This window comes from Dasypus novemcinctus, chromosome 12 (assembly GCF_030445035.2).
Source record: "Dasypus novemcinctus isolate mDasNov1 chromosome 12, mDasNov1.1.hap2, whole genome shotgun sequence".
NCBI lineage: Eukaryota > Metazoa > Chordata > Mammalia > Cingulata > Dasypodidae > Dasypus > Dasypus novemcinctus.
Genome location: NC_080684.1, coordinates 62,169,096 through 62,190,396, shown reverse-complemented (window position 1 = coordinate 62,190,396; position 21,301 = coordinate 62,169,096). Strand labels below are relative to the sequence as shown.

General features: G+C 38.5%; 1 protein-coding gene across 7 annotated transcripts in view; it reads right to left on the bottom strand.

Annotated features, from left to right (window-relative positions):
• The window catches only part of SYT1 (synaptotagmin 1), a 611,949-nt gene that overhangs the window by 9,207 nt on the left and 581,441 nt on the right, over positions 1 to 21,301 (bottom strand). The window lies entirely within an intron of this gene.

Below are 21,301 nucleotides of genomic sequence, written 5' to 3'. Positions count from 1 at the left end.
TAGCTTCATTCAACGATTTTAGTTGTAGAAGATATATTGTATGATTTCAATATTTGCAAATTTGTTGAGACTTGTTTTATAACCTAACATATGGTCTATCCTAGAAAATTATCCATGTACACTAGAGAAGAATGTGTATTTCCCTGTGTTGGGTGAGGTAGTCTATATAAGTATATTAGGTTAGTTGGTTTACTGTATCTTTGAATGCTATTTCCCTATTGCTCTTCTCTCCAGATACTCTATCCATTATTGAAAGTGGTGTATTAAAGTCTCCTATTACTAATGTAGAACTGTCTATTTCTCCCTTTAAAACTATCAGTATTTGTTTCATATATTTTGGAACTCTGCTATTAAGTGCTGTTAATCTAATTGGGACTCCCTTGTACATAGCATGTTTTTTTTTTCTCTTGCATCTTTCAGTACTCTTTCCTTGTTCTTTGCATTTGCCATTTTTTGATTTGTATGTGATGGGGTATATTTTTCTTCAAGTTTATCCTGTTTGTTGTTCTTTGGGCTTCCTGGATATGCATTTTCATGTCTTTTGCTAAATTTGGGAAGTTTTCTGTCAAGGATTTTCTTTGAACATTCCTTCTACCTCTTTCTCTTATTCTTCTCTTTCTGGGACTCCCATAATGTATATTAGTGTATATTGGTACACTTGATTGTGTCCCAGATGTGGCTTAGGCTAATTTTGCTTTTTATAATTTTTTTTCTTTCTGCTCTTCAGCCTGACTCATTTCAGTTGTCTTGTCTTCAGGGTTACTGATTCTTCTGTAAGCGCCAATCTGCTATTGAAACCCTCCTGGAAATTTTTCATTTCAGTTATTTTGTTCTTCAACTCCAGTTGTTCTGCTTGGTTCCTTTTAAAATTTCTATCTCTATTGAGATCTTCATATTGTCCTTCATTTTTCTCCCTGATATTCTTTAGTTCTTTCTCTGTATTTTCCTTCATCTCCTTGAGAATATTGAAGATCACTTTTTAAAATGTCTTTGTCCAGTACATCCACAATTTTGTCTTTTTCATTGATGTTTTCTAGGTTTTTATCCTCTTCCTTGAGATGGGCCATCATTTCTTGTTTCTTTGTAATGTAATCTTTGCTGCATACTCTACATTTTAATATTTTAAAATAGTAACTCTTGGATTTATTTCCTGATATTTCTGTTTCTTGCATTTGTAACCAGCTTGTGATATAACAAAGATTTCTTTAAGTGTCAGGAGCTAACAAAACAAAGCAAACCAAAGCAAAAACCACTTTTCACTGTCTTTGCAAATTGGCTTTGTGTTGCCTGGTGCCCTCCAGCAGAGTTCAGCGTTTCTATCAGGAAGGTCAACCAAAAGCAAATGAACAGTGCAGGGCCCTGCCTGTATTTTCTCCCACGTGTTGTCCTGGGCTTGTGCTTGTTAGGGACCTTAGGAGTTCCCCTGTAACAGGAATTTGAATACTCCTCTACTTTCTGGAAACAGACTTTCTCCCTCTCATGGGTGTTTCACTGCCACAGTTAAAGCAGGTGAACCTCTGCTCCAGGTTGTCCATTTCAATTGTTTCTTATACTGCTTTTATTGCCTCAAGCTGCTTTTGCGAGGAGGGCAAATTCTGGGAGGGGAGGCTTGCCGAAGAGGGGTTTCCCAAGTCAGACTTTCCTCGCTGGAACAAGCCTAGGGGCCTGCAAAGGGAGTGCCAGCTGGCTCCAAACTGCCCTGCGGAGGGGATGAGGGAGAGACCAGGGAGAGTACCAGGGGCTTTTCCCATAGTTCCCCAAAGCTGTGCTTTCTTGATTTGGCCCCTGCCCAGAAAATGCAGCCCTTCGATGATCCCCCACAGCCCAGAGGGAGTGTATTATCTTGACGTCCCTTCCACCGCCTTTGTCTGGGGTGGGTTGGAACCATGGCTGCCCTCAGAGCTGGGCCCAGCAATCTGAAGTAACTAATCAAATGCCGCGATTGGCAATCAGCCTGTGCCCCGCTGGATCATGGGGAACTGGATTTGTATGTCCCTTTCTGGCACTAGCAAGCCATGCCAGGGGCTGGACCCCATTGCTACCTGCCATGAGAGTGGGAGATGGATGACAGTAACTGACTGTATGGAGAGAGCAATTTACTAGTATTTCCTGTAAATCTTCCCTCGATCTGCACAGTGTTCTATTGGACTCTGGAGTTTCGAAATAGTTGATTCAGACAGTTCTGCCTGTTTAATAATTGCTGTGCTGGAGGGACTGATTCTTGCAGTGTCCTACTCCACCATCTTCCCAAAATTTTACACATGTATTTTTTAAAGCAAGGGCCACCTCTCCTGCAATGTAGGACTCTGTAATTAAAATTGTTCTGTTCTGGGGTTTGAGGTAATTCTCTTTGACAAAGCAAATGATCTGTCCTTATCTGTTCAGAGCTTCTTGGTCACTTAGAAATCCTGGTGACTGCAAAATGGCATACAATTTTATGGAAATGACAAAATAGGCTATAATGAGACTAATGTTGCTATTACTTTTCCCGAGTACAGCTGCTGGATACCACACACGGCATCCAAACATCCATTAGGGTTTTGGAAACATGTAAATAGTATGAGGGAAAAGTGCAGGCCTCAAAATTGGACTCCTATCTTCAGATACTCAGTATCTCTGTGGATGCATCATTTTATACTGCTCACCAAAACAAGCACACATAGAAATCTTCATCTTCTAAAAACTGACAACTCTTTTTTAGCAGCATTTAGCTAATCCCTGTTGCCATTAAAACAAGAACAAGACAGAATACCTCACTTCTTTTATTTCTTTAATTTATCTTAAAAAATATGTATATAGGTGGTGGACTTGGCCCAGTGGATAGGGCGTCCGTCTACCACATGGGAGATCCCTGGTTCAAACCCGTGTGCAGCTGGCCCATGTGCAGTGCTGATGCACGCAAGGAGTGCCATGCCACGCAGGGGTGTCCCCCGCGTAGGGGAGCCCCACACTCAAGGAGTGCACCCCGTAAGGAGAGCTGCCCAGCGCGAAAGAAAGTACAGCCTGCCCAGGAATGGTGCCACCCACACGGAGAGCTGACACAACAATATGACGCAACAAATAAAAACAGATTCCCGTGCTACTGACAACAACAGAAGTGGACAAAGAAGAAGACGCAGCAAATAGACACAGAGAAAAGACAACTGGGGTGGGTGGGTGGGGGGAGGGGAGAGACATAAATAAATAAATAAAAATATGTGTGTGTGTATATATATATTTAAAACCTTTGGTAAGAAGGGAGGTCTTTTATCTGATGTTTGTCTTGCTTCTGATAGTATATGACTGTAAATTTTGCTTCTGGAAATGATGGGCTAGGATCAGAAGGGAGGTTCTTTTTTTTTAAAGAGGTGTTTTTATTTTTTATTTTTTATTTTATTTATTTCTCTCCCCTTCCCCCCCACCCAGGCTGTCTTTCTCTGTGTCTATTTGCTGCGTCTTCTTCGTCTGCTCTTGTTGTTGTCAGTGGCACGGGAATCTGTGTTTCTTTTGGTTGCATCATCTTGTGTCAGCTCTCTGTGTGGCGGTGCCATTCTTAAGCAGTTTCTTGCTGGGTGGCTCTCCTTACAGAGCGCATTCCTTGCGTGTGGGGCTCCCCTACGCGGGGGACACTCCTGTGTGGTATGGCACTCCTGCGTGGCGTGGCATGATACTCCTTGCGCACATCAGCACTGCGCATGGGCCAGCTCCACACGGGTCCAGGAGGCCTGGGGTTTGAACCTCTGACCTCCCATGTGGTAGATGGATGCCCTAACCACTGGGCCAAGTCTGCTGCCAAGAAAGGAGGGTCTTTATTCCCAATAACACACTGCAGGTACAATGAGTGGAGATTATTCATCATCCTATTTTGGATACTTTTCAGGTCTATCATTTGGTTTTATTATTAATGTAGCACTGCTAGCCATCATCCACCATTTGTCAGGCTTTTTTTTAGTCTAAATCAGACTAGCTGGACTTTATTTTCTTTCTCTCATTATAGCTATTTTGATTTGGAGGTTTTTTAGGACATTGTAATGAAATCGCCTTCAAACTTTTGTATGTTGACAATCCAATATACCAAGTTGAGGTTTTTGTCCCTAACATTCACAACTGTGGTGGGCAGAATAATGGCCACCCAAAAATGTCCACGTCCTCATCCCTAGAAGCTGAGAATAAGTTACTGTATGTGGCAAAATATACTTTGAGACTGTGATTAAGATTAAAGTCCTTGAAATGGATCTTGGGTTATCTAGGAGGGTCCAATGTATCCACATGGGTCCTTAAAAATGGAGCATCTTTCCTGAATGTAGAAAGAAAGATGTGATAATGGAAGAAGGGTCTGAAATGTGTACACTGCTGGCTTTGACCATGGTGGAAGGAGCCACAAGCCAATCAGGTGGTCTCTACAAGCTGGAAGAAGCAAGGGAATGAATTCTCACTTAGAGCCTCCAGAAAGGAATGTGGCCCTGCTGACACATTGATTTTAGCTCAGAGAGGTCTGTGTCAGACATCTAACTACCACAACTGGAAGATAATACAGCTTAGTATTTAGTGTTTTTAGTAGTTAACTACTTAAGTACTTAAACTACTTAGTATTAAGTAATTTTAAGCTGCCAAGTTTGTGGTAACTTGTCATGGCAGTAATAAAAAATTGATATAACAACCAAATTTGAAGAGAGGATTCTATCGTTTATCTAGCAAGTCTTGAGGATCCAGTTAAACAGGTCTAGGAAATGATATTTTGGAAAAAAAATTACAATTTTTCCAACCTTCTAAAAATTACTAATCTGTTCTTCAAAGACATTTGAAAAGTTTAAGGCTTTAAAATATTTTATAAATGAACATAGAGAACACTATCAGAAGGTATAGTTATATTCAGATATTTTAGGATCCATAGTAAAATTAGTGAAAATGGATGAAATGTTATCTAAGAATAAGTTTTAAAATGAGATCCAGTACAAGGTTTAAAACAATAATTCTCTTTCATATTTGTAGAGTATTTTAGAGTTAATTGTATTTTCTTAAAATATATCATCTTTAATCCTGATAGCAATCCCAGTGTAGGACCTGGGCCTCAGAAAGGCTGATCTTCTTACATGAATTGGAACTAGGGTTTTCTGACTCTAAACCCATTGCTTTTTGTGATACTTTGGAGAAACAACTTAGTATAGTGTTTACAAGTTCAGACTCTGGAGACAGATTAGCTTGAATCTTGACTCCGCTGCTTACTAGCTGTGTGGTCTTGGGCAAGTTATTTAAACTCTTTGTGCTTTAGTTCTTTCAATTGTAATGTGGTGAAAATGATAATATCTAGCCCCAAAAGTTGTAAAGATTAAATTGAGTTAATATGTGAAAAGTGCTTCTAAGTGTGCCTAGTACATATTATCGTTGTTATTGTTGATGATTATTATACGTTTGTTAAAAGGTTAACATCTAAGTCAGCATCTATGAATCTTATTCTTTTGAATCAGAGCCCACCATTAACAAATGAGAAAAAGTCTTTCCATTGACTGCAGAGGTAAGCCAAGTTATCCTAAGTGCAGATTTATTTCTGGAAAGAAGCATACCCATGCTAAGCAAATGGTTTGTTAATGAAGATTTTAATCGTGTCTGAGGTAAAAGAGAAAGGGAGAGGTTCTTTCAGTACTTCCTGAATGTGCAGTTCTCAAGATGTAAGATGGAAAACAAATTCAATATCCTACATGGTTTTCTCCCCTTCGTAAGACAATAGATGAAATTATACATAGCAGAAAAGTTAAACTCTTATTATTGAGGCTCTAGGATAATGAGTCAAAACTATGATTTATTGAGCTTTCATTCCAGATACTGAAGCTAGCTAATGTTGATATACCTCAGCATATTATGTATGAAGTATCTATTTTCCTTATGCAGCTGAAAATCAGAAAACACAGACAGAAAGAATTCGTTAGCCTTGCAATTAATTGTTATTGAAGATGGGATGATACCTACTGGCTCTTGGGGAAAGGTAATACCTACAGCTCCTGCCTTATTTTTTCCTTTCTCCTATACGATATTTTGCAGTATAGTCTCTTCCTTCTGATTTAGCCTTATAACTCCTTTTTATTTTTCACTCTTTCCTATCTGAAGTGAGTATGCAAATAAGTATGTTAATGCTACAGGGATATAATCTGCCAAATCATTTATTGTACCTCAGCACCAAGACAGTGGATACATAGACTGACTATGGCGTGTGAAAGAAGTGCAGAAGATTCCTGGATGGTGACCATTTGGAATGAAACTTGCCATTTTCAGGGATTAGGATATAGATCTTGACTGGCTTCACAGTTACTTGTTCAGCTCTAGATTGTGAGCAACTGTGAAGGTGGAAGGACAATTTGACAGCCCCATGTAGAGGGCAGCACCTTCTAAGTATAATTCATTGGGTGGATAGACTGTGGTCTGGTTCAATCCCTTTTTGTTCATTTTGTCCCTGTTCAGGGATTAACCTTGAGTGGAAGCCCCCTCACATGTATATGGCATGTTAATCAGTAGGAGTTTCTTTCCGAAGAGTTCCTTCTAACAACATATTCTGAGTAGGCTGGTCTTCAAGACCTAGTTCTAGCTGGATTGAGCCATCACCTCCACATAGTCCTTCAGACACTGCCGTCCCTCCTACTCTCCTCCATCAGGTGTACCTTAGATACATAGTGAATCTGCCTTGCTCTTTTAGTCAGAAGAGTAAGAAGAGTGATGACACACATAAGTCTCCATTTCCCTGCTGTCCCATTGCTGTCATTATTTACCACCTGCCATGCTGCATAATGGCTTGGTTGATTGGACTTCAACTATCTTTGGGGGGACGGGACGGGAGTGGGAAAGTTGTGATCAGAATAAACTCCAAACCTTTACTCTCTACCGGGTCATTTTTTATCCTGACTCAGTAGGCCTTGCATTCTTCCTGCCAAAACCATTCCTTGTTCTCCTCTCTTTTCTCCCTGAATATTAGCTGATCCTTTTTTCCCCCTTTCCCTCGATCTTCCCAAGACTCTTAAGAACATATCTTATGAGTTTAATCAACATTATTTTAACACATACTTAATAGGATTTTTTTTTTCTCTATATTGCTTTTCTTAGACATTCTATAATGCAAACTTATGCTTCTAATATTATTGCTGTCTCTGTTTAATGAAGTTTCTGACCATGTAGCTTCTCTGGAATACAATGCCTTCACCAACACTAAAGTCACTGGCATGGTTTCAACATGTAGATATAAACCCCAAGAAAAGAATATAAACTAATTTTGGAGGATAACTCTGGAACTAAATACAAAATTCAGTGGTTTTCCTTTGTTTACAAGGATGTTTTGGGCAAGGTTTGCAGAAATAAAAGTGCAGCCTACATCTTTACTACATGGCTTTAAGTTCTCCAACTCTTCTCTTCTCTTTTAGATAGAAAGATACTGAGCTCACTACTTCCAGGACCTAAAGGCAAAAAATGTGGGGGAGAGAGAAGTGAAGGAAAGAAGTCTCAGCTCACTGAAAAATCCTGATTAGAGCTGCAAAAGCAAGAACAGGTGCCCTAACCCCCACCTATGGGATTAAATAGCAGTCTGCAGACTATAGGGCTGTGAACTGCCTTTGGATTGAGGAGTTTGCAGGGGACTTCTACCCCAAGAAAGGAAAGAGAGAGGGACACAGCCTTCCGCAAATTCAGATTTTGGCCAGTGAACTTGATCTGCTGCATTGGAGGGGTCCCACACTTCCAGGCTGGGTGGGACTGTGATATTGTTTGCCTTGACTGCCAGCAGGGAGCTAAAGATAGTTTGCCTTCGCAAACACCTCCCTATTGCCCCAGGCTGGTTGCTGAAGAGGCAGATGGAGGAAGGGTGTGACTGGCCAAGGGTGGAGAACAGCCTCTGGGAAAGTTTGTTTGTGAGGACTGGACGTCCCTGAGGACGTTGCTTTTACACTTCCCACCCACCTGAGAAGTTATACTGAATGCATTCCCCCCTAGCACCTGGGGTCTGAGCTGAGAGGTCTGCCCACGAGCACCCTGTTTGCCAGACCGGAAAACTGCATGAAAAAGGAAAACTAATAAATAAAAAAAGAAGCAACCAGATGACTTTATTGCTCCTCTCTACGAGGTCCTTGGAAACTGGACTGCACCCCATTCCTGGGTCCTTAGCCCTGGTAAATAGCTAGAACAAGTGGAACCAAAAGTCAAAGGGCAGTGGTAACACACAGCTAATTAACAGTAAATACCTAGGTAAGAGACAGAAATGGAACATCAGAGTAAATTCAACATCAGAATCAGATGCCTAGACATCAGCAAAAAATCACAAGACATACAGGGAAAAAGGAAGATATGACTGAGAAAAAGAACAAATAAAAATTCCAGATGAGACATAAGACTTGAAATAGCTAATCAATGAGGATCATACACATCTCCTAAATCAAATCATGGAGATATTAAGAAGATACAAAGGGAAGCAATGTGGCTCAAGCTATTGGGTTCCTGTCTAACATATAGGAGGTCCAGGTTTTGGTTCTCAGGGCCTCCTGATTGAAGGCAAGCTGGTGTGGTGAGCTGGCCTGAGTGGAGAGCTGGCCCACGTGGAGTGCTGGCCTGCACAGGAGTGCTAGCCTGCACAGAGTGCTGGCCCATGCTGAGAGCTGGCCCAACGAGATGATGTGGCAAGAAGAGACACAGAGGAGAGACAATAAAGGACACAGGAGACCAGGGAGCTGAGGTGGCACAGGATATTGAGTGCCTCTTTCCCACTCCGGAGGTCCCAGGATTGGCTCCTGGTGCCACCTAAAGAGAAGAAAACAAGCAGATACAGAAGAGCACATGGTGAATGGACACAGAGATCAGACAGTGAGTGCAAAACAATGGGGGGAGGTGAGAAATAAATAAATTATTTAATTTTAAAAAAAGACACTAAGTGAGCACAAGGGAAAATTTGAAATCTTGGATAGAAAAAGAACATGGCTTATGGGAATGAAAGACACAGTAAGTGAGAGTAAAAATAGAGGCATACAACAGCAGATTTGAAATCAAGGAAGATAGAATCAGTGACAGAAAAGAAAGAACAACTGAAATTGATGAGAAAGAACAGAGATAGAAAAGAATGGAAAAAAATGAGCAGGGACTCAGGGAGTTGAATGATAATATGAAGCACACCAACATATGTAGTTATGAGAGTTCCAGAAGGAGACAGGAAGGGAAAAGGGACAGAAAGAGTATCTGAGGAAATAACGGCTGAAAATTTCCCACCTCTCATGAAAGACATGAATCTATGTGTCCAGGAAGCACTGTGAACTCCAATTAGAATAAATCCAAATAGACCTACCCCAAGACACATAATATGCAGAATGCCAAATGCCAAAGATAAAGAAAAAAGTGTGTGAAAGCAGCAAGGGAAAAGTGAAACATCACATAAAAGCAAAATATTACATACATAGTGTGGATTTCTCTACAGAAGCAAGAAGGCAGTGGTAAGATATAATTACAGTACCAAAAAAGAAAAACTGCCAGCCAAGAAATTCTTTACCTGGCAAAACTGCCCTTTAAATATGATGGAAGGCTTAAAATATTCACAGATAAACAGAAACTAAGAGAGTTTATAAGCAAGACTCCAGCTCTTCAGAAATCACTACAGGGAGTTTTGCAGACAGAAAAGAAAAGGCAAGAGAGACTTGGAGGATAGTGTAGAAGTGACAACTTCAGAAAGGGTAACCAAAAAGGTAAAAAGATGGGCAAAAATAAGATACAACATATGAAAGCCAAAGGATAAAATGGCTGAAGTAATGCCTTTACAGTAATAACACTGAATGTTAATGGATTAAACTCCCCAATAAAAAAAAAAAAATAGACTGACAGAATGTATAAGAAACCACGAACTACATGCTGCCTGCCTGAGACTCACCTTAGACCCAAGGACGCAAACAGACTGAAAGTGAAAGGTTGGAAAAAGATGTTTCACACAAATAGTAACCAAAAGAGAGCAGGAGTAGCTATATTGGTGTCAGACAAAACAGACTTCAAATGCAAAACAGTAATGTGATACAGAAGGTCATTATGTATTAATAAAAGGAACAATCCAACAGGAAGACCTAACAGTCATAGTTATCTATGCACCTAACCAGGGTGCGTCAAAATACATGAGGTACCACTCTGGCAAAACTGAAAGAAATAGTTATTGTTACTCTAATAGTTGGAGACTTCAACCTGCAACTCACATCAATAGAGAGAACAACTAGACAGAAGATCAACAAGGCAACAAGGGAACAGAGAACTTGAACAATATGATAAAGGAGCTTGACCTAACAGACATACAGAACGTTGCACCCCAAATTAACAGGTTATACATTCATGGATAAGTGTTCATGGATATTGATCCATGATAGATCACATGTTGGGTCAAAACACAGCTCACACATTCAAGAAGACTAAAATCATAGAAAACACCTTCTCTGATCATAATGGGATGAAGCAGGAAATCAATAACAGGTGGGAAAAGGGAAAATTTGCAAATATATGGAGACTAAACACAAACAATCAGTGTGTCAAAGAAGAAATTGCAAGAGTAATTAGTAGACACTTTGAAATTAATGAAAATGAGAACAGAACATATCAAAACTTATTGGATACAGGGAAGGCAGTGGTGAGAGGGAAATTTATAGCCTTAAGTGCCTATATTAAAAAAGAAGAATTAAAATAAAATTATAAAATAGAAGAATTAACTGAACAACTGGAGAAACTATATAAGAACAGCAAACCCATCAAAAAGCAAGCAGAAAGAAAGAGAGGAAGAAAGAAAGAAAAAAGAAAGAAAGAAAGAAAGAAAGAAAAAAAAGAAAAAAGAAAGAGAGACTAGAGAAGACATAAACGAAATTGAGAACAAAAAACAATAGAGAAAATCAACAAAACCAAAAGCTGGTTCTTTGAGAAAACTGATAAAATCTACGATTCCTTAGCAAGACTAACAAAGAAAAAATGAGAGAAGATGCAAATAAATAAAATCAGGGATCAAAGGGGAGACATTATGACTGACTCCACAGAAATAAAAAGATCATAAGAGGATATTATGAGAAACTGTATGCCAACAAATTAGACAATTTAGATGAAATGGACAAATTTGTAGAAAGGCACAAACAACCTATGAATACATTGACTTTAAAAACATAACAAGCAAATCACAAGCAAAGAGATTGAATCAGTCATCAAAAATCTTCCAACAAAGAAAGGTCCAGGACCAGATGGCTTCACAGGTGAATTCTACCAAACAAATTAAGAAGAATCAATATCAATCCTGTTTAAACTCTTCAAAAAAATTGAAAAGGAGGGAAAATTTCCCAACACATTTTATGAAGCCAATATTACCCTAATACCAAAGCCAGATAGATACTAAAAGAAAAGAAAATTACACACCAATTGATTTAAAAAATTCAATTTTCGCAAATTGAATCCAACAACATATAAAAACAATTATCCACCAGAGTTTTACACAGCCAGGGCTGTGCAATGGTGGTTCAACATAAGAAAATAAATTAATATAAAATACCACATTTACAAATTGAAGGAAAATACCCACATGATCATCTCGATAGATGTAGAAAAGACATTTGACAAAATCTAGCATCCTTTCTTTATAAAAACACTTCAAAAGATAGGTATAGAAGGAAAGCTCCTCAACATAATAAAGGGCACTTATGAAAAACCCAAAGCCAATGGAAATATCTAGGAATTAATTTAACCAGGAATGTAAAGGATCTATGTTCAGAAAATTACATAACGCTGCTAAAAGAACTCAAAAAAAGACACACACAAATGCAAAGACATTCTGTGTTCATGGATTAGAAGCCTAAACATTGTGATGATGTCAATTCTACCCAAATTCATTTATAGAGTCAATACAATACCAATCAAAATTCCAACAGCCTACTTTACAGAAATAGAAAAGTCAATTACCAAATTTATTTGGAAGGGAAAGTGGTCCCAAATAGCCAAAAACATCCTAAAAAAGAAGAGTGAAGATGAAAGACTCACACTTCCTGACTTTGAAGCATATTATAAAGCTACAGTGGTCAAAACAACATGGTATTGGCATAAAGATAGACACATTGATCAATGGAAACAAATTGAGAATTCAGAAATAGACCTTCACCTCTATGGTCAACTGATTTTTGATAAGCCTATCAAGTCTATTTTTCTAGGACAGAACAATCTCTTCAGTAGATGGTGCTTGGAGAACTGTATATCCATAACCAAAAGAATGAAAGTTGACCCCTATCTCACTCACTATACAAGAATCAACTCAAAATGGATCAAAGACCTAAACATAAAAGCCAGGACCATAAACTCCTAGAAGATAACATAGAGAAACATCTACAAGATCTTTTAATAGGTCTTATACCCACAGCATGAGCAACAAAAGAAAAAACAGATAAATGGAACCTTCTCAAAATTAAACTCTTCTGCACTTCAAAGGGCTTTGTGAAGAGGGTAAAAAGGCAGCCTATTCAATGGGAGAAAATATTTGGAAATCACACATCCAAGGGTTTAATACTCATGATATATAAAGAGATCCTACAACTCAACAATAAAAAGACAAATAACCCAATTAAAAAATGGGCAAAAGATCTGAATAGAAATTTTTCTAAAGAAGAAATACAAATGGCGAAAAAAAACGTAAAAAAATGCTCAACATCACTGGCTATTAGGGAAATGCAAATCAAAGCTACAATGAAATATCATTTACACCTACTAGAATGGCTAGTATTAACAAAAGAGAAAACTACCAGTGTTGGAGAGGATGTGGAGAGATAGTAATGCTTATTCACTATTGATGGGAATGCAGAATGGTACAGCCACAGTGGAATTCTGTTGGGTGGTTCATAAGGAAGTTTGATATAGACCTACCACGTGACCTGGCAATAATGCTACTAGGTATATACCCAGAAGAACTGAGGGCTGTAACATGTACAGACATCTGCACACCTATGTTCACAGTAACTTATTCACAATTGCCAAAAGATGGAAACAACCCAGATGCCCATCAACTGATGAATGGATAAACGAACTGTGGTATATACACATGATAGAATATTTTTTAGTTTGCAAGAAGAAATGAAGTCATGAAACATATGGATGACCCTGGAGGACATTATGTTGGGTGAAGCAAGCGAGGCACAAAAGGATGAATATTGCCTGACTTCTCTATTATGAAATAAATATAATGAGCAAACACATAGAGTTAATAGCTAGAATATAAATCACTGGAGAAAAGAATGTGGTTAGAGAATGGAAAGCTGAGGTTTAATCTGTGTAGAATTGGTAAAAAGTTGTTTGTAAATGTTTAGAAATGAGTAGAAAAGGGAAAGCACATCACAGGATTTGTTAATTAGCAGCACTAACATATGAGTATGATATTTTTCTTTGAGTAATGAAAATGCTCTAATATTGATTAAAGTGATGAATGCAGAACTTGGTGATTATAACAAATGCCATTGATTGTATACTTTAGATAAACTATATGGTTTATTATTAAAAAAATAGTGTAGGTTGGGTGAAAATATACTAAATGTAAGATTTGGACGATAGTAGTAGTACTTTGACGATGCTCTTTCATTATTTGTTACAAATGTTTCACAACAATGCAAGGTATTTATGATGGGATGGTATATGGGAACCCTGTATGATGTTACACGTTTGTTTTGTAAGTTTACAACTTTTACGATACATTTATTGCTTGTGTATATTCATGTATTAATGATATACTTCAATAAATTGTTTTTAAAATGAAAAAAAAAATTGGGGCCATCTTTGATTCCTTTTTCTCTACCTCCTGGAAACAATTAGCCACCACATCCTGCCAATTTACCTGCATATTGTCTCGTTGATTTTCTGTTTCTAACCCATTGCTATATTGCAAGATCAGAAATCCCATCTCTCTTGCAATAATGTCCTCGATTTCAAACCATTCTTCACATTACTATTGCTGAAGTTATATTTGAAGGATACTGGCCCCTTTATGAAAAACTTTCAGTGGCTTGCCTACCAACAAAATCCAAAAGTGTTCACAGCTCCATCTCCAAAAAACCTACGCTGTACTCATAGTAGATACTATTGCTCACAGTTGATTTAAAAGGCTATTCTTCATCTGTCTTTTAGCCTGAAATGCCCTTTCTTGCTTTGCCCACCTTAAACTCAGTTTAAAAGTCCTCCCTTCCCTGAGGATTTTACTGATGATTTTCTCAGACAGAAATCAGGCACATCTTCCTTTGCCCTGCAGCATTTTCTTTCTTACCATTACACAGTACATACATCTTCTCTGGTATTGGAGGACGTCTGCAGTAATCTAATCACATGAACAGAATTTTCCTATGGGAAATTATGTTTTGAGTTCAGAACTATTGGCTTCAAGATGAACTTTGGGAAGGCCATCCGCTTGTAAAATGGGAACTTCTTCTGTTACTGTTCCGTTCCTTACTTTAATACCCTAGAACATTGTCACCCCCTTCTTCCCTTAGGCGGTTTTAATGTCAAATTATGCTAACTTCATAGAAATATAATTGCAGAATAGTTGGCTGTAAGCAATGATCCTTTTGTGTGAGATATAAAAGAGCCACTAAAAGCTTTTGTATTTACAATGAGAACTAGAAAGCAGTAGTTCAAAGCCGAATAATGCAAGATGCCTGCAGTTTTCATTTTGACAATTTTGCATAATTATGCGGTCTTCTTTCTTAACTACCACAGTGACTACAGGCCCTTGTGACCATGGCCTTTCCATTTCAATCAAAGACTTCCCTTGATAAGAGCTAGCCTCATTTCAGCTGTTTTGTTCAATTCCTTCTGAGCCAGTACCCAGTTTCTGAGGAACTTCAGGTATTATTCCTTTCATGCTTTCTTCTTTGGATAATGTTCTTTCAATTTTCCCTTGCAGTTTTGGATAGGGAAAGTAATGCTTGAATCAATTAGGGCTCTGGATTTCAAGTGACTAAAAATCTATTTCAAAATGGTGTAAGTTTTAAAGGTAATCTACTGGCCTATATGATGGAAAAGTCCAGATGTAGGCCTGTGTGAAGGTGGTTGTTTCCTAAAGTCCACTTTCCCCTTCTTTTTCTTTTTTAAAGATGTAGTTTTTATTTATATCCCTCCCCTTCCCTGTCCCCATCTCCCCACCCCAGTTGTGGCGCTCTCTGTGTCCATTCGCTGTGTGTTCTTCTGTGTCCGCTTGTATTCTTGTCAGCGGCACTGGGAATCTGTGTCTCTTTTTGTTGCATCATCTTGCTGCATCATCTGTCCGTTTGTGCGGCACCACCCCTGGGCAGGCTGCATTTTTTTCATGCTGGGTGGCTCTCCTTAGAGGGTGCACTCCTTGAGCATGGGACTCCCCTACACTGGGGGACACCCCTGCATGGCACGGCACTCTTTGTGCGCATCAGCAATGTACCTGGGCCAGCTCATCATGTGGGTCAGGAGGCCCTGAGTTTGAACCCTGGACCTCCCATGTGGTAGGCGGATGCTCTATCCATTGATTCAAGTCTGCTTTCCTCCCCTTCTTATTAGCAATAGAACCACTGAAGTTTTACCTGGGCATCATTTACCCAGCTAGAAATATTTCTTCCAGACTCTTATGACCTGCTGTGTCTACATACCTAAATTCTGGTTTTTGGATGTGAGTGGAATGGATATGTTTCACTTTCCACAGCATATCCTTAAGACAAACATGTGCTCATTTTGTCCCCTGGGGGACATTTTTGATGTCACAATTTGGGGGCAGGAGCATGTGCTATAGGCATCTAATAGGTAAAAGTCAGGGATGTTGCTAAACATATGACAAAGCACAGGATGGTCCACACACAGTAAAGATGACCAGTTCCCAAATGCCAATAGGACTGAGACTGAGAATCCCTCTCTTAAAAGAAGCTGCTTGCTTTCCTTTCTTCCAGTCTCTTTTCTTGTAAACTGAAAAACAGATATGGTGGTCCCAGGTTCACTCTGATTGAACTAACAGATGAAATTCCTATTCCGTGTTAATCCCTGTGGCAGGGAGAAGGTTGGATTGCCTTGGTTATGTGTCCATCCTGGAAAGCATGAAGGGGGGTGTGGAGCTGGGAGTAGGTTCAACTCTATTCTAAGCTTATGACTAAGAGTAAAACAATTGATGCTTCCTCAGACAGGAGTCAGAAGGCCTCACTAAGAGAAGGGGAAATGGAAATTGGAAGGCAACCAATGAATGTCTACAAAGTTTCTCAACGTAGGGTCTCTAGAATCCCACATCTGCCTAAATTTGGAAACTGTGCATATTCTTATTTAGAGAGTGACATTTCCTTCCCACTTCAGATCAAATTCTTAGGAATGCGACATCAAGCACTTGTATAAAGTGGCCTGGTAATAGCAGAGACAACAGAGTTAAATAATAGTAGATTTAGGATTAAGAGTTTCCTTGCTAACTGCAACTTCTTCTTGTGTACTTACTGTGTAGGCCTGACTTCATCAGTAAGCCAGTCATCTAACAGTAAACAAATAATTAAAGTAGTAATAGATTCACAGTGCAAAGAATTTCCATTTCCATCATTGGCAGTTGTAACCATTTACTTAAGGGAGGGTCTTTATAAATAATTTACAAGTACATAGAGAAGACTACATTAAAGAGCTGTAGTCTTTATAGTATAAAATATCTGTATGGTTTAACATTCTCCCTGTAATGCGATAGTAAGGACACAACATTAAAAATATATTCTGGGAAAATTTTCTGTGTGAGCGCACAGCTTAAAAATGAATTTACATTAGTTAAGTACAGTGTTTGCTAGAAGGAAACAATATTACATAAGAGACTACCACAGAGAAAATCAACCCCATTTTAATGAGACAAATCATAAAACAGCAAAGGCTGGTTTAGTTCATTAATGGTGGCAGAGTGCTTTGAGGAGAAAAATACACAAGTGCAAAATGCTAATAGTATGAATTAAATGGAAAGCATTTTTGGTGGTGGTGGAGGAAGCCACTAACTACGAACAGTCATTTCTAAAATTGCCAAATAGACCGTTTGTGACTACCAGCTTCCTGACTAAAACTGTAGGAATGCCTATACAAAGGACTGGAGAATGAGGATATAACAAAGAAAGATTTCACGGGTGGGCCATGTTTACAGGCAGGTGACATAGTAGTATGAGGTTGTGAGCTCCATACTTTGTAGTGGAAGGAGGACAGTTTGTTGGCATAACCTCAATCTCTTCTGCTCAGTTTTTAAAGTGAAATTCTTTGTAATCCAAACCTGTACTTTTGAAAATCTTTCAGGAAGGGCAAATGGATGAGAATAGGAGCAGTTGTAACTTTGGCTCTTTCTGGATGACTGCAAAGGATTTGGTGGAATCCCCAACTATAAACTGTTTGTATAAGTTGATTAACAAAAACAAAAATAAGTAAAATGATTCAGTAGAGCAAACAAAATTCCAAACAGCAGACTGACTCATTTTTTTCCCTGAAATTCGAGATTAGTCTCTTATTTATGCCAGATGATAGATCACTAGTAAGATTTTTTTTAAACAAAATTATTAAGGATTTCTCCTTGATGAAACAACATTGGTAGCATCAATACTTGGTAATATTGTTAGTATTTTAAAGTACGTATAAATATGATGAATGGATGCTTATCCTATCCACATGGAGGAGGCAGTTTCCAGGCAATTAAAAATGAATACAAAATGAAAGCCATGTGAGAATAGAGGGGATCCTACCAAAAATAAGACTAGGTGGCATTAGTACTTTCTCGTGGGGTTACCTAAGGCTTACCCATTTCTCAAAGTGGTTTAGCCAGAATCAGTATCTACTCTCATTAACTCGCATTTCTCGCATGCACTTGCTTTAAAATGTCTATGTGCTTTCTAAACTTCTCTCATCTAAGCATTAGGAAGTTTATGAGCTGAGATTGTCGTGGGCTAATTGAAAGAGACAATTGGAAAGGCTTCCAGAAGGCGTGGAGGGATATCTATACATTTCCTCACTTAGAACTGTTTTCAGAATTTGTCAAGGGTCTTGTTATATCTCCTAGAAGGCAAGATAATGGCCCCTAAATTTTCTTAGCTGGAAATGTCTCGGTGCTTTATTCCCTGCTTAAGAATAGAAAAGTCAATAATTTTTTTCAGGAGGGTTTCTTTCCTTCTTTCTTTTGTTGTCTCTCTTCCTGCTGTTGAGCAACATTGTTGAGCTTGTAGACCTGAAAGAGGATGAACGAAGCAGCTATCCTTTCCCCTTTAGAAAAAGAGAGACTGTTAAGACATAGTATTGTTGATAACTCATACTTCCTACCTCTAGTTTGAGATTTTACAACATGAATAATACATGTCCTGTTTAAAAATAAGCAAGACTTTTAAATCCCCTGGTAGGTTTGTTATTAAGTTTCTTTATTTGAATCCTGATTTCCCTTATCTTTCTAGATATTTCATTTTGGCTCATTGATGGCCAAATACGGTTCTCTTTCATCAAGCTGTGAAACTCTGAAATCAGCTGATACTCTGCATGTCAAGAAGATAAGTAGCTTTGCAGGAGAGATCAACTTCTACCTTAGTAATCTGGTTTTGTTACAAAAATAAAAATATACTATGGCTTCGATATTAGGCTGCTTGTAGAAAAATGATGGAGTAGTACAATTCTGTAATTTTACTGCTTTCTATGATGCAAATTTGTGATTAAAGCCAATCACCATGTATCAGTATTTCAGATTTCAATAAAAACTCACAATAATATTATTGTATACATTGATTTCATTGAATTTGTATCACATAAGCTATTCTGTCCCTGAATCTTGGAGAAATGAGAATAGAAATGTAAGAGTTAGTCAAATTCCCTATATAGAAAGTTTGGTTTCTATGAAATGATTTAATTCTTTTCAAGACCCAAAAGCCACATCTAAATGGTCACAGAGATGGACTGGAGACAAGATGGTCTCATTTTCCCCACATTTTCCATTTTCTTGATTCACTGACATTCTGCCAGGCTGACATCTTTCACCTTGATGACTTTTGGTCTAAGACAATATAATTGATTATTTGAATTTTTTTGATATTGTGTTTTAGTGCTCTGGTGCAGAATTCACTCATTCATCATTCATTCACTCATGAACACAGTGCCTGTTATGTGCCAGATATTTATCTTTCAACTAGTGTTTGGTATGGAGTCTAGCACATGGTAGGGATTTAGTAGGCCTTAAAAGGAGAAGTGATTTCAGCACTCAGTGAGAGAAGTCCTATTTCTATTACAGAATAGCCAGCATTTCCTGGGGAACTCAATGATGACCTTCACCGGAGTCCCTGGCTTGCAGCCTGTGCTACTGAATTTGGACTTGTGCATCTCCATGGTCACATGAGAAAATTTTATAAAATCTCATACTATTTATAGTTCTTTTCCCCTAGAGAACCCTGACTAATACAGCGAGGAAAAGAGGTAGCTAGACAGACTGTCTCTCTTTGAACTTGTTTTTCCCTTGACCTTTCCCAGTCTTCCTGTGCATAATGGAAATTCATGGTAACCCTAATGTAATTTTCATAGTTAATCCACATCTTAAGATGGTTTAAATGAAATGGAATTTTATGTGATATGTAAAATTTTATGAACCATAAGATCAGACCTGCCTGTAACATTTGCAGGGCCCAGGGAAAACTACAGATGGAAGTCCATTTACCATATGTCTAAATAGTTAAAAGCAATAAGTTAAGGACAAAAAGTATTAAAATATGTGTTTTCCATTCTCATACTTTGACAAAAACCTTCATAATGACTGGGAATCTCTTCATAATGACCAGTGAGAATTTAGAATTCTTGGACTCCTTGGGGTTCCAATGGAGGAGTATTTGCTCTGGCCCTAGCTTGTCCCCCTTCTCTTCTCACTGTCAGTTCCAATATGCACCATGAAAAGTTTCACATGTACCCTTGGGGACATTCCAATCCTCTTGTCCAAGCTCCATTCACTGGTGCCCAACAGCAGCTCTTAAATCTCTCAATCAAGCAATGTGCCCCCGTAGGAGGCCAGACCCAGAAAAGAGGTCCCCAAAGACCCTGCAAATCATCTTGGAACCATTTTGCAGGGAACTTTGGGGTCCTGGTACACAGATCATGGTCTAGAATGGAGAGTTGGGCCTCTGGGTGAGGATACCCTGTTGATCTGTGACCCATGGGGGAGTGTGGCTGGAGGAGGACCCTCTAAAGGTTCCAGGGTGGGTTTCTGTCCTTCCCAATCTAAGGGCTGTACTGGAAACTTGCTCCAATTTTTAAAAAAGCTATTATCAGGCACTATACTAGTCATCTTCCCCGAGGTACTTATCAGAAATACTCTAATAGGTGCTGCTCCAGATCGACTAGAACTTGACAAAAATTATCAGCTGGAAATACTGTAGTGAGTTAATATATTTACAGTTACTGAAAATCTTTAAAAAGTTTTGTTAGAAACAGAAATACTAATGTTCCTGTTACAGGACTATATCTTTCTCACATGCCTTAGCATTTTCTTGAGAGTTTCCTGGAGTAAGCAGGGCTGCAAGTTATCAAAGTTAGAGTATCAATATCATACAAAAGTGCAAGACTTAGGGCTGTTAATGATTTGCATCAGATCTCTAGCAGTTAAGGACATGCGCTTTCTTGGAGAAGAAGGAATAAAGCCATGGAAACTGTCTGGTGAAAAGCTATTAAGCATCATCCTTTGGAAGATTATGCAGTTTGTAAAGTAAGTTTATCAGGAGAAAGACTGTGAAATATGTATTTTTCCTTGCATAACTGCCTGTGTATGGGATATGGATGAGGTTAGAACGCTCTGTTCTCATTCTTCCCAGTTTAGCTTCAGGGTGGGAAGGGTTGCTAGTGCTAAATGCTAAGAGCTGTCATTTCTACCAGTAAGTGAAGATTAGATACAGAGGAAATATTTTAAAGCAAACTCATAATTTGCCTTGAAAATTCATCCCAAGGAGAGTGCAAAATGAATTAATTTAGGAATTGTTGGGCAGGGTCAGAGGTCTGATTTGAAATCTTATCTGGAAATATTCTGGATGATTCAGGTTTCAAGTTTCATTTCAAAAGGGTTAATTCTTACCAAGAAAAATTGGAGGTGAATTTGTTTTACTTCAAACAGGTCACAACTTGTTACTTATCTGAAGGCCACTTTATAGGGATGGTTAAATATGTGTATTGAATAAATGAATAAAAGGATAGACATAACTTTCTAAGAGAAGCTACCATTTATGCCTCTGAATTAAATGCAAAAGCTCTCTGTTCTTAATGCCTCTTTTAGGAAATGGTATAAATGAATCAAAGGCCATATGACAATAAACTATTTTAATGCTTTTTGGGCACCATTCCTATGCAT